Source organism: Mobula birostris, chromosome 10 (assembly GCF_030028105.1).
Source record: "Mobula birostris isolate sMobBir1 chromosome 10, sMobBir1.hap1, whole genome shotgun sequence".
Taxonomy (NCBI): Eukaryota; Metazoa; Chordata; class Chondrichthyes; order Myliobatiformes; family Myliobatidae; genus Mobula; species Mobula birostris.
In genome coordinates, this window is record NC_092379.1 from 76,310,851 (window position 1) to 76,325,659 (window position 14,809).

The 14,809-nt window shown below is 40.8% G+C and overlaps 1 protein-coding gene across 15 annotated transcripts in view; it reads left to right on the forward strand.

The window, feature by feature from the left end:
- Positions 1 to 14,809, forward strand: part of LOC140204125 (ETS-related transcription factor Elf-1-like) — a 303,788-nt gene that overhangs the window by 130,450 nt on the left and 158,529 nt on the right. The window lies entirely within an intron of this gene.

The window sequence follows — 14,809 nt, forward strand, 5'->3', positions numbered from 1 at the left end:
ATTGGCCTTTATAAATCAAAGTATTGAGTATAAGAGTTGGAATGTTATGGTGAGGTTGTATAAGGCATTGGTGAGGCCGAATTTGGAGTATTGTGTACAGTTTTGGGCACTAAATTACAGGAAGGATATTAATAAGGTTGAAAGAGTGCAGAGAAGGTTTACAAGGATGTTGCCGGGACTTGAGAAACTGAGTTACAGAGGAAGGTTGAATAGGTTCAGACTTTATTCCCTGGAGTGTAGAAGAATGAGGGGAGATTTAATAGAGGTATATAAAATTATGATGGGTATAGATAGAGTGAAAGCAAGCAGGCTTTTTCCACTGAGGCTAGGGGAGAAAAAAAACAGAGGACATGGGTTAAGGGTGAAGGGGGGAAAGTTTAAAGGGAACATTGGGGGGGGGGCTTCTTCACACAGAGAGTGGTGGGAGTGTGGAATGAGCTGCCAGGTGAAGTGGTAAATGCGGGCTCACTTTTAACATTTGAGAAAAACTTGGACAGGTACATGGATGAGAGGTGTATGGAGAGATATGGTCCAGGTGCAGGTCAATGGGACTAGGCTGAAAAATGGTTCGGCACAGCCAAGAAGGGCCAAAAGGCTTGTTTCTGTGCTGTAATGTTCTATGGTTCTATGTATGTATATTAAATTAAAAATAGTGCAAATAGTGCAAATAAAAATAGTAATATATTGTATATTGAGAAAAACTGAGGTAGTGTTCATGGGTTTGATGCCCATTTAAGAATCATATAGCAGAGGGGAAGAGGCTGTTCCTGAATCGCTGATGCTTCTCCACCTCCTTCCTGATGGTAACAGTGAGGAGAGGGCATGCTCTGGGTGATGGGGGTCCTTAATAATGGATGTTGCCTTTCTGAGACACTGCTCTTTGCAGACGTCATGCATACTACGGAGACTAGTACCCAAGGTGGAGCTGACTAATTTTACAACTTTCAAATTCTTTAACGGGATGTTCGAAGAGTAAGCTTTAAGCAAGCTCCTATGTTTAACTGCAGGATATAATTAGGAATCAGATGAATCCCCTGATGTAGGGAAACTTGGCATGCTTGTTAATTTGTATCTTGGACAAGGGGTATGAACTAAACTGAATTTGACTCTTACTGCTTTGCCATATATTTGTTTGCTGTGAAATAAAATCACTCAATAGCTCTGTCTGTCCTCTTTTCATCAACGGGTTTCTTTGCTTACCCGCGGAGAAAATGCAGTAGTAAATGAGCAAAAGACAAGAAATTTTAGTTTGTACCATATATTAACATTTATTCAACATTGTGTCATGTGAGTTGCACAGCCCTAATCCAATCTCAAGATAGACAGGTTGTGGGGGAAGCTAACGTCAATGTACTTGAGGAAGTAGTGTAACTATGGTAGCAACAAGGAAAGACTTGCACTTCACATCCGCCGATGCTGCTTTTGCAGCCAATTAACTACGTTTGAAGGCTAGTTGGAGTTATGATGTAAGAATCATTGCAAGTTACTGGCATAACCAATCCAAAAACAAAAACTGCAAAAACTTAAGTCTGAAGTGAAAACGAGGAGTCCTGGAAATGCCCAGCAAGCCAGGCAGTGCCTGTAGTAAGAGAAGGAGTTTGCATTCTAGTTAGATGACCTTTCATCAGAATTGGGAAAATGTACAAATTAAACAAGTTTAAGCAATACAGAAAATGAGGAAGTGTTGAAGAAAGATAGAGGAAGGCCTGTGATAGGGTGGAGATTAGGAGATAGTGATGTGGTGGTGCTAAAAATAGGGTGATAAAGGTCAGTGAGCATTTTTTGTCTCCCCAGTGAATAGGAGACACTGCATTTGTCTTAGGATTGCTTAAACTGTGTTCTTGATGCCAGTGAAATTTGATAATTGCCTGCCAATTTACTCATGAAGTGAATTGGTTATGCGTTGCCAGAAAACCATTCAGAATCAAGTTTAATATCACTGGCATATGTCGTGAAATTTGTTGTTTTGTGGCAGCAGCAGATGACAATACATAATAATAAAAACTATAAATTACAATAAGTATATATAAAATAAGAAAAAATTAGATTAAATAAGTAGTGCAAAAATAGAGGGGGTAAATAATGAGGTAGTGTCCATGGGTTCATTATCCATTCAGAAATCTGACGGCAGAGGGGAAGAACCTGTTCTTGAAACATTGAGTATGTGTCTTCAGGCTTCTGTACCTCCTCCTTGATGGCAGCAATAAGAAGAGAGAATGTTCTAGACCATGGGGGCCCTTAATGATGGATAGAAGGCGTCCTTGATGCTGGGGGAGACTAGTGGCCATGATAGAGCTGGCTGAGTTTGCAACTTAATGCAGCTTTTTCTGATCCTATGTATTGGCCCCTCCATACCAGACGGTGATGCAACCAGTTAGGATGCCTTCCACAATAGATCTGTAGAAATTTACAAGCGTCTTTGGTGACCTATCAATTTTCCTCAAACTGCAAATGAAATACAGCTGCTGTCATGTCTTTTTTCGTAATTGCATCAAAATGTTTGGCTCAGGATAGATCCTCAGAGATGTTGATCCCCTGGAAATTGAAGCTGCTCACTCTTTCCATTTCCTGATCCCTCGACGAGGACTGGTGTGTGTTCCCTCAACTCCTTCTTCCTGAATTCCACAATCAATTCTTTGGTTTTACTCACATTGAGTGTAAGGGTATTTCTGCAACACCACTCAACCAGCAGATTTATCTTGCTCCTGTACGCCTCCTCATCACCATCTGAAATTCTGCAAATAATAGTTCTATCATTGGCAAATTTATAGCTGACATTTGAGCTGTGCCTAGCCACATAATCATGAGCGTAGAGAGAGCAGAGCAGTGGGCTGAGCATGAAGTGCACCAGTGTTGATGTTCAGTGAGGTGGAATTGTTATTTATGATCCACACAAACTGGTTTTCCATTGAGGAATCAAGGATCCAGTTGTAGAGGAGATATAGAGGCCCAGATTTTGGAACTAGTTGCTTAGAACTGAGTTTATGAGGGTGAGGATATGATTGTGTTGAATGAGTCACAAATCCTTCCTGTATGATGTTGAAATAGAGACAGAAATCCAAGGTGGTGCAAAGCTAGAAGTCTTTGTCCTTTCAGTAGGTTAAGATTCCATTCCTGAGATCAGAAGATTTTCATATGATGTGCTATCAGAAACAGTGAAGAAAAATGGGTCTTGAAATATAGACAACAGGAATTCTGCAGATGCTTGAATTTCCAGCACTTTGCCAATCACCTGTCCAGCTCTTGGCTCCATCCCTCCCTCTCCTGTCTTCTCCTATCATTTTGGATCTCCCCCTCCCCCTCCCACTTTCAAATCTCTTACTAACTCTTCCTTCAGTTAGTCCTGACAAAGGGTCTCGGCCTGAAATGTCGACTGTACCTCTTCCTAGAGATGCTGCCTGGCCTGCTGCGTTCACCAGCAACTTTGATGTGTGTTGCTTGAAATATAGATCAGCTTTGATGCAACTGAGAGCCAATAAACCTTAAGTAACAAACCTCCCACCCCTACTCTTAAGTAAGTTGTATGGTGTTCGTCAAATTCTCTCGGTTGCTCTGTTCTATCCTTCAGCAGAATCTTCTTTGGTTCCATCACTAACTAAATGTTTATTTATTATTCTTGTTCCTTTCTTTCCTGACGCTCCATTCATTTTCTTTGTGAAAAGCCCTGGCATGTCCATTACCAATAAAGGGTCTGGTATTTGGTGTTTTAAGACAATCTCAACTGTCTTCCTGTGGTCACTGCTTAAAATCAGAGATAAATTATAAATCTGCTTCTTGTTCACTGAGCTTTACTGCATTTCAAAAGCAGGATCTGATGAAGTGTCATCCCCTGTGTATATTCTGCTTTCAGTGATCACAGAGGCATCCTAAAACAAATTGTTCATTAGTGGGCAACTAAACTTATTAAATATTGACCTTCATAGTTTGTGAATAGAACAGTTTCAGATCTCTGGATTAAATTTTCAATCTGAAGGACCACCAAGGGATGCTGTTTTCTCTTTTCTGTTTGTTACAGTTAATTTCCATTCCCCTTTATGTCTGTTTGCCATTACTACATGAAGTTGTTTCAGTTGTTTCAACACTCTTCTTCCTAATAAATAATAATTATAAGAACATGTTGATTAAAGCTGCCCCTGCTGACTTCCGTGACCCTTCACAAACAAGTGAAAATCTGCAGATGCTGGAAATCCAAGCAACACATACGCAATGCTGGAGGAACTCAGGACCTGCTGAAGTTTCTCGGCCTGAAACGTTGACTGTACTCTTTTCCATAGTTGCTGCCTGGCCTGCTGAGTTCCTCCAGCATTTTGTGTGTGTGTGTTCCATGATCATTCGTAGCCTCACAGAGCTGCACATTTTAGCTCCTGCAGCAGCTTGGCTGAGTGGGAAAGGTGTTTAATTTTCACTATTTCAGAACCTTTATGCTGATTTATTTCATTAAGATCCAGAACAGCTTGGGTTTAACCTCAGCATTCAACCAGTCCTAATTACTTCCCAGTGGGAAATGTTTGAGTACTGTTCATCATTGCATTATCAGCTTTGAAATCCAGTATGCATGTTGGACATCAAAGCCCCTTTAGATTTTACACAGTCAAACCATGAACTATCTTGGTAGCAGAGATGTGACGCGAGAGATCAGGAAGCACAAGCATGACAACATTCAAATGCTTGCCTTTTCAAAGCAAATCAATTTCCCCCACATCATCTCTTTTGCCTGATCTTCATTGCTGTTTTGTCTGAAAATTGTTGATTGTTTCGAAGTCCATGTTGGCTGGAGACCAGCCTATGTTGATGGTGATTACTGGTACAGTGGGAGATTGAATAAAGAGTAGCCTCCATCATTTTTAAAGTTACTATGTGTGAGTATACTGCTCCTTCTCACAGCACATTGAAATCAGATTGTAGATCAAGTAGGCCATATGTTTTTTGATCTAAAAGTAGTTCACTATCCTATGTAAATGTTCCTCCTGCACTGATTCCCTTCACCCAACTCTGTCCCTCAGTAGGTAGTGTAAATAAAAAAATGTCTCATCACAGGATGTGATTCAAAAGCCTGAGTATTCATTTCCTTCACTTCGATCCTCTCCTCGACTTCAAACCTCTATTCTAACCCCCTGCACTTACAGGGCAACTGCTGTAACTGATGGTGGAGAATAGTTGTGCATGGAGCTTTCTGGTCCCTGTTCAATAAAAGAGCCATCTTCTATGATGCAGACTCTTCCCCGAATTGACATACACATTCACTAAGTATGCTTCACAGGAGAGACATGAAACAAAATTTGATAGCGGACCACCAAAAGTGATCAAATATTGTTGAAATAGAACAGATTAAAGAGGGAGAGACTCACGGGGGGGGGGGGGGCGGGGGGAGAGGGACTTATCTCCACTGCTCTCAAATGCCAATATTAGATAGTAAAAGCTGGGGTAACCTGAATCCAGAGTGACACAAGGGCAGAAACCTTGGAGGCTGTAGGGCTGGAAGCATTATAATGATTAGCTGTTGCAAAAGCAGAAGTGATGCCTTGGTAAGACCTGTAAGTAAGGACTTGGATTCTATTGATGTTGCTAGACCTAAACCAAGAAAGAGGATGATTATTGGTTGAAAGAGTACAGGTTTCAAAAGACATCAGGAAGTTTAGTTGACTTTGTGTATTCTGACTTCACTTGTAATGTGCAGGAGTCCTCTAAGGCTACACTTGCTAGGATGTGCTGGCTTTGTAGCAAGGTTTGAGTCCATTGTCATCCAGACTGGAACAGTATCTGCCAGCCATAGAGCAATTGAAGTATTAGGATGTTCTGTTCAAGTAATGTAAGTTCTTATTCAATATCTATTTAACTAAATAGAGGTAGAATAAGTTACAGTTAATTAAAAGAATGATTGAGACGAAAATATTAAGTGTAATTATGTTTTATTGCCAACTATGTATTGAGTACCTCATGCAATGTAGTGTGGCTTATTGTCTTTTAACAAATTAGTGAATGTGTTGAATAAAATTGTAATAAAATTGAAGTATGAAATATTTCTAAATTTTCCAGTAGCTCAAGGTAATTTGTTGTAGGTGAACTGGAAAGTTAGCTCCTTACTTTCACCTGTAGGAGGGACTTGGTTGCACAAGTGACTGTATTCCTTGCTATCAGGTTGCTATCATCCACACCACTCTCCTAGCAACTATGGTGGCTGCCTGCAAATTGTGTCAGTTTTATTGCCCTCCGTTTGCTTGGAGCACAAAGATCAAAAACAGATCTGCACAGGGGTTAGAGGGAAGCTGGCAGGTGGTTACTGTGACTCTGAGGCGTCCTTTCATTTCTAGGGTAAAGAGGATGAAGTATGATTTCTAAAAATAGCTGAAGATGCTGGAAATTTGAAATAAAAAAAGCACTGAAACAAAGACGGAAAAACAGCCAATTACACAGTAGGTTAGAAGTGTAGTGTTTTAGGAGGGTCTTGAAGAGGGAGAGTGAGAAGAACAGATGGGCAGAGTGAGTAGGGAACTCAAAAGATTTGGGACCTGCACTGCCCTAGGTATGGCAAGTGTGTGAAGACTGGGGGAAATGCCTATCCCTTAAGGTGTTGTAGGGCTGGAGGAAGTTACAAATAGAAGTAGGACCACTAGTCATTCTAAAAGAGGCTTTGAATTCAGTCGAGTTCACTATCCTGAGTCATGGGAGCACACACTATCAAATGGCAACTTTTGAGATTAATTAACAATGGGTGAAATCAGACTATTTAAATTTCAGTTGATCTTGAGCTGTGAATCAATAGAAAAGCATTTCTTTTGAGTGGGTTGCATAAACATAAGGGAGGTGCATAATCCCGTGTAGTCACTGCAATTATTCAGAAGCACATGGTTGACCAAAGTCATGTGAACACATCAGAATGACCTCTGACCTGACTGGCAAATGGGCTTTTACATGCAGGGAAACTGTTGATTTTAACTCCTGGAAGCTATAAAGATGGACATGCTCACAAAGTGGAAACTTTTGCTGAAAACTGTTGTGAAAAGGTTGGTTCAAGTTCATTTTAAAGAATAGAGTGTGATTGGTTTAAGATATTTTTAGAGACTTAGTTTGGATCTTTTCCAAAATATCATAGTTATGCAAATGCAATGAGCATATTTGCAAAGTATGGGGAGTTTAACTGATCAAAACTAACTCTCTTCAATGGCTCTTGTAATTCAGAAGGAAGCACTATTATTTAAGTTGTCGGGGCAGCTGGACTAAGGACTGCTTTGTACAGTGCGGGAATCTCACTCCAACAAGAATGTGCTTATACATGTTTCAGTGTGGGCGCTAACTCTTGAACAGATTAGATAAATATGCTGATATACTTGCTCAAAGTTTATCTTTTTTTTTAGTTCTTAATCGGAAGGTTGGAACAGAATTGCATGGTTCTAATCCCATGAGCTACTAGTTCCCACTGCAGTTATTTTTTAAGCAAAGGATTGACTTTAAGAAAAAGAATCTTGAAATGTTTAAGAGAAACATCGCTAAAGGGTATAACCAGACAGAGAAAGCATTTTCTTCATTCCAGACCATCTATTCCACAGTGGAGGGAAGGACTTTGAGCTGATTAGTTTGTTGTCTCCAGTTGTGATGCAGAGCCTACTATATGCTGTATTATGGCCTGCAATTATGTTAGCAAATCTATTTGATATGACTCACAATGCAAATTAACCATTTATTGTCTAAGCCAGTCAGGATTCACTTTTACTGAATGCATTAGAGGCGGACTGGTGTAGGAGTGGTTTTCTGCCTGGGATTCTATAGCAATTGAAAGGATGGCAGACTCCTCACTTCTTTTTGGAGCTTGCTGCAAATGTATTGAACGAGAAAATTGCTTCTCTGGTTTTATGACCTCTTCCTTCTGATATGTTTATGATATGTTTTAGTGTCAATAATGAAGTTTTTTTTAATTCTGTAAGGGCCCAAAAGTGGATTTAATGTTTTCAATAGAATTGCCTACAGTGGAACAATAAATACTATCAGCGAAGAGCTGTTTAAGTATTAGTACATAACGCATCTATCTTGCCTTTATGGCTGTGCCACTTTCCTTTCTGGTGTTTAGTTACAAAGAAGTCACTGTACCTTGAAATTAACTGGTGTTCAGAGGTGAGTGTAGTTAGAGGGGGTCAGGGTGCAGGGTTGAAATATTTAGTTTCTACAGTACTGTGTCTCACAGAACATCTGAGTGTGACAATGCAGTGAACTGCTTTGAAGTGCTGTTGCCGTGTGGAACAATGTGACAGATGCTTTTATCTAGAGCACAATCCCACATCCAGTAGTAATAGGAGGAACTGGATAATCTGTACTTAATGATATTGGCTGCCCACCATACAAGAAAAACCTGCCCATCTAGAATTGTTTTTGCGTAGTATATTTTCGTACACAGTGTGAAAAAATATCTAGGACCTGATAATTAAGCATGATTGGGTCCTTTCTGCATGGATTACTTAATTTCCAAACAGCACTCTAAATGATGTGTATACACATGCACACACACCCACACAGATACACACACAGACACAAAGACACACACACACACACAAACTCACTCACACACTCACTTACTCACTCACTCACTCACTCACTCACTCACAGGGATTGTGTTGTGATGTCAAGCAACACCAATAGGATTTTGCACAAAACTCGTTTGTATATCTCGGGCCGATTTGCAGAGGAAAAAGTCTTACCAAGAAGTATTCAGCTTTGCATGCCTGTGCCTGGTATAGCTCATGCTAAAGGGTGTTGTATTCATTTTGGGTATGTCCACACCTTGCAACTGATAGCATTCAACCCTGATTCAGTGTCCAACCACTCATCTTACCCCTGGCCCATGCTGTTGACCACTGACGGCTTGTGCCTCATTTTTCAGGCCACTTCCACTTCAAACCTTTCCATTAGTGTCTTGGCACCCTGCAAATTTCCAATGAACTGGCCAGTTTTGCAAAGGAAAGGACGTTCAGCATTCAGGGCCTTTCTGTTTCCCACGGTATTTTGCTTGAACGTTATTATTTGAGGCACAAATAGAAAATGCTACAAACACCCACCTGGTCAGGCAGCATCCTTGTAAGAAAAATAGAGTCGAGTTTCAGTTTGAAAAACCTTTATTTTGCAGATGTAATCTGATCAGTGTTTTCTCTTTCTTTTGCATTTCTGACATTTGCAAGTTATAGAAAAAATAATATTTGGGCACTGTGCACAAAATGTGGGTGAGCTCTCAGTACATTTCTAGATTAATGTATTTTTTGGTGCTGAAACCGGCCTTTGTGGATCCTTTTTGGTGTTGAAGGTGGTCTCTGTGGAGTCATTATAATCTGTAACAGGCGATGGAGGTTGTGATTTATCCTCTAAAAGCACATCCAACAATACAGAACAATTCTGTTTACCACAGAGCTTTAAATCACAACTTTCTGATATAGATGTGAAAAAATTATTAATTAGGGCAAAAGTCTCAGAGTTTAAAACTTTTAAGAACTATGAATATTAAACACACTAGTGAATTAAAAACAGAGAGCTACTGGATGGGTATTATGAATCTTGTCATGCTTCTATATGTTTGGTTATTTGACATAGTTGAGATACTGACTTCCTTATAAAACTGTTAAATTAAACTGTTCGTTTACAAGAATGTGTTCCAGCTTGCAACTGTGAACAAATGTGACATTTAGCACAGTTGTGGTTTTTGACCAATGTACCAGTCTGAGCCAATGATATTAGTTCCTACATTCACGTACTAGACACACACAGGGTGTTATAGCTACCTAACAGTGGGGCTGGAGGGCAATAGCTGGTAGATCACCTTCACACCTAGTGTAAGAGCTGAAACTGGATAGTCTTACGACAGGATCAACTTCAGGAAGAAAGAAGTCTTACAGTAGTGAATTCTGATTTCCCATTTGGTTCATATATTGAATGGAACCTTAATCAGGATCTTGATTTACAATTGGTGTTCTGATTAGAGAAAGGAACAACTACCCACATATGAGATTTTATTGCTCCATTCCTAGTTTTATTGCTCTATGCCTGCGTAGGTTATTGCAGTGAGTTCCTGATTGCATGAGAATATGTCTGCTTGCAGTAATCTTGAATCCAAGAGAGGGCAGACCTGATGCTGAAACACTTGTAAAGACCAAAATGTTGTTGGATTCTGTTGTACTTGAATGTAAAGGCAGGAGCAAATGAGGAAAGAAGATTCTTTGTAGGTTGTTAGATAGAATGCCTAACCAGCTCTATGGACATCTATAGAAGTAGCTGGTATTAATTAATGAAGTTACAATTTGTTCGTGATGGAACTGCATTGTGCTGGTGGCCTGGACTGAAAGGTGAAGATTGCAGACATCCCACCTTGCAAAAACTCATTTCAGGGAGGTAGCACCATCAATTTGTGGGAGACTTCCGGGAGAGGTGGGATGTCTGCAGTAGAGTAGCTCCTTAGCAGCCAGCCAGCTAGTTTAAATAACATTAGCTATGCTAATGAATGAATGTCACCTGATAAACTCACCTCAACATGTCTTTTACATTTTAACCCACCATGGGCAATAGAAAAGTCACTGTTGCAAACAGTGCAGCGATAAACACTGTCATTATTTTTGACCCCTATTAGGCAGGGGTACACTTTAGTGTAGTCTGGGGTGACGTACATCTTATATTTTTTTTGGAACACTCTGCCACTCTGACTTTTTTTGGAACTCTCTCGCTCTCGCTCTTGCTCTCTCTCTATCGCGCGCTCTCTCGCTCGTGGGCGCTCTCTCGCGCTTGCTTTCTTGCTCTCACTCTCTCTCGCGCTTGCTTTCTCGCTCCCTGTCTCTCGCTCTCGCTTTCTCGCTCTCTTGCTCTCGCTTTCTCGCTCTCTCTCTCGTGGTCGCTCTCTCGCTTTCTCTCTCGTGGTCGGTCTCACTCTCTCTCGCACTTGCTTTCTTGCTCTTGCGCTCACTCTCTCGCTCTCTCTTGCGCGTTCTCTCACGCTCGCTCTCAAAAAAAAAAATTTCCGGGACATCGTATATAATTTACGGGCATCAGGGAGCCACTATTAATTTGCCGGAGACTCCCCGGAACTTACCGGAGAGGTGGGATGTCTGAGATTGGACAGAGAAAGTAGTAACTCTGGGCAAGAAAGATTCTGCCAAATAATCAACTCCTAACTCTGAAAGAGGAGCTGATGACCAGCTCTCAATCAGGCCTGTGGGGACTTGAAGGCATGGTTATGGAGAGGAGGTATCCTTTTCTGGAAAAATCTTTAACGAGAGGTCACATTTTTTTTTGGAAAATTAAGATTGATAATTTAAGGCAGGGATGAGACAAAGTATCCTCACTCAGAATCTTTGGAACCCACTTCCTCAAAGGGGGTGGGGGTGGGAGCAAAAACTGTATATTTTTAAGGCAATATTAGATAGGCACTTGATAAATGAGTTGTGAGAAGGAGGACAGCAATGAGGTGCAGTGAGCTCAGCCCTAATCTTATTAAGTAGTGGAGTAGATTTGAGGGACTGAGTAATTTGCTCCTCCTCCAAATTCATATGTTAATGTTCTACTCCACTGAAACACGACAAGCAATCTTCTGTTTTCTTATGAACTTTTATATCATTTGCCTCATCTGACAACTTTTCCCCTCTACACTTGACAATTCTCTCACTCCCATGCCCTTTAACTCCCCCTGTCTCCTGACACTCACCTACACTAAGGGTAATTCACAGTAACCAAATGAACTGCCAGCATGTCATTGGCATGTGGGAGAAATCGGTAACACCCTGGGAATATCTGTGCCGTCACTGGAAGAATGTGCAAATTCCTCTCGTTGCTGAAGCTGTGTGCCAGCGGCTCTAGCACAGTGGTGCACTCTAAGGTGCTTCTGGCAACATTTGCATTGCCTTAACAGAAAGCTAACACTCAGGCAGTGAAAAGGGAAGCCTGTTTTGCAAAGATTCAGAGCAGTGTCATATGAGAAATTCTCACCATTGGCACCATTAGCTCATCCTGTTGCCCCCTTATTCAGAAGAATATCCTACCTGTTATGTTTCACCCTTGGCATGAGTGATATAAAAAGCAAATAGATTAATAAATTGAGAAGAAAATGTATATTTTTAATTATTGCCAAACGCGTCATAGAGCTTTACAGTACATGCGACCTGAGTCCTCTTCCTGCTGCTGCTTGTAAGGAGTTTGTATGTTCTCCCCGTGACAGTGTGGGTTTCCTCTGGGTGTTCTAGTTTCCTCCCACAGTCCAAAGACATACTGGTTGGTAGGTTAGTTGGTCATTGTAAATTGCCCTGTTATTAGGCAAGGGTTAAATCGGGGAGCCGGGAGTTGATGGGCGATATGGATCGAAGGACCGGAAGGGCCTATTCTCTGCTGTCTCTCAACAAATAAATAAATAGATAAAATAACCATTCCTCAGTATATTGGAAAGGTCTGATGGACTCAGCATCAGCTAACAATTCATTATAAACAGACACTTTTCTGTCTGTAGTCTATATGAACTCTTAGAGTAATTTTAGAATTTTCTTTCTACATATAATGTTTTAATTTGCTCACTTATTTAAATGATATTAAAATACCATTTTTATTCTGCTTTCTTGTTTTCAAAATGGTACTGTTCATTGTACAGCTACTTTACAAATTATGGAAAGAATTGAAGATTTCACGGTCGTGTCATGCAAATCTAATCAACCGTTACCTATTCTTGTCTCTGTTTTGACCATTTGAATAAAATATGAATATGTAAATTGCAGCAATACTCTCACTTATTCCTGCCAGTTTAACTGTGCAACTGATGTACTTTTCTTTCCCCGTACTAGAATAAGTTTTTGTTTTAACAGTTCAATTGTTCCAAATTTATTGCTGAAGACGAACTCTATTGTGTAGTTGTGGGATGAATGGCGGCTCTACTTGGCACCGTTGGTCAGGCCATGTTATTCAGTTGCCTCGCACTAAACTCCCAAAATAGAAGTCAGATCCAACTGTTCCAATAGATATCTGTAGTCCAGTCCAATTTAATGGGAAGGAGACAAATAGTTTACCCATCAAGTCTGGAATCAGGCATTGTTGTCCATTTTCCCCTGTCCTGTTTGTATGTTGCATAGAAGCCTTTGCCAAACCATCTGACAGGGTGAGAACATTTGAGGGGTGATGTAGTCAGGCAGAGAAGCACACAAGTCAAAACGTCCCTATATAAGGACTACATCACTGTCTTCTGCTTTGATCAGTTTGCAAATTGAACAGCATTTGCAGTAAGTTTGAGTTGGTATTGGGGGCCAAAATCAATTGCAGAAAGAGGGGGACATACACTTCAGTAATTGGCCCAACCGGTCCAGTGCTCTTCCACTATCAGGCCTGTAGGTGCTGGAAGTCTGGTTCAAGGGAATCAAGGTTTGTAACAAGAATTGACTGGGGTGAATTGGGAAGGTAAAACAAAAATTGTTTCTGTGGAACTGGTGTCCTCTGTTAATGACTGTTCATCAGGAGTGATAGGCTTTTTGCTGTAGTTAGTACAGATGCAGCCTTCTCCCTACTCAGAAATCACCTGGGGTGTCTTCCTGTTCATTTGGAGGTCCAAGATGGAGAGACTCCTATGGGTCATGTTGCACTAGACATAGGACAAAAGTGTAGCCAGCTTGCTATATATGCGGCTTTCATCAGGCAGAGTTTGGACCAAAAGTACATGGGCACCAAGTAACTCCACAGTCAGCTGGATATTGCCGTGGCACTTGTCCTTTGTGGAAGAGTTCTTCCAAGTAAGCGCCTTTGATCACAACTTCATCAGCAGTGGTCAGTGTGGAACATTCTGCAGTTACTATGTGCAGGGAGAGTTTCCATTAGGAAGTAAGACAATTACACACGATGTTCCTACAGAATGGCTACAAGATGAACGAAATCAACTGGGCCCTTAAAAGAGCCAATGGAAAAACCAGGACACCTAACAACGAGGAGGAATCCATCACTATCACTCCACTTGTCTTCCCTGTATTTCCATGGTTTCTGGAAGGATCACCAGGATCCTGAAGAAATACCAGCTTTTATACCATCCACAAACCCGGAAGGGAGCTTAAATCCCAGTTTATGCAGGTCACAGATGACCTGGGACTCAGGATGGCTGCTATATAGAGGATTCCTCGTGAATGGTATGTCAGCATAGTGGAAACTTGCATCAGGAAGCACTGGAGGTGTATCCATTTGGGCTTCCTGGAGAAATCGGAGATCACAGATGTATGAGAGGTTTAGAAGATATACGATTCGAAAGGGCTTAACAGCATAGATGTTGAGAAATTTTCATGACTGGGAAAGTCACAGACAATGAGACATAGTTTAAAAATACAGAGCCAGTAATTTAAAATTGATATGTGTAGAAAGTTCTACTCTCAGTGAGTCATGAATCCCTGGAATTCTTTACCTCCGATGGTGCCGAAGACAAGATCTTTAGAAATATTTAATGTGGAGATTGATAAATATTTGAAAGATCTAGGAATTTTGCCTTTTGGGAAATGACACATAAGAGGAGTTGAGACTGGCATAGATCCGACATGATCATATTGAGGGGCCTACTGCCCCTATTTTCTTGTATTCTTGGGGGGGAAATTGCAACTCTTGAGAATTTCTGGCCCATGACTGCTCACAGTTGAGAAATCTTGCTATTAAAATCATTTTGAGCACCTTGAGTTCATGCATTATGAACACACCGAAGCGCTATGTAAAGGGTAATGTAAAGGGGCATGCCAATTCCAAATATCAAGTTAGGCACCACTTTTTCCAATTGTGGAAGAGTCTGTGGGTTCTCATTTGACCATATTGGTGAGAACTGCAAAATTGAAGGGAA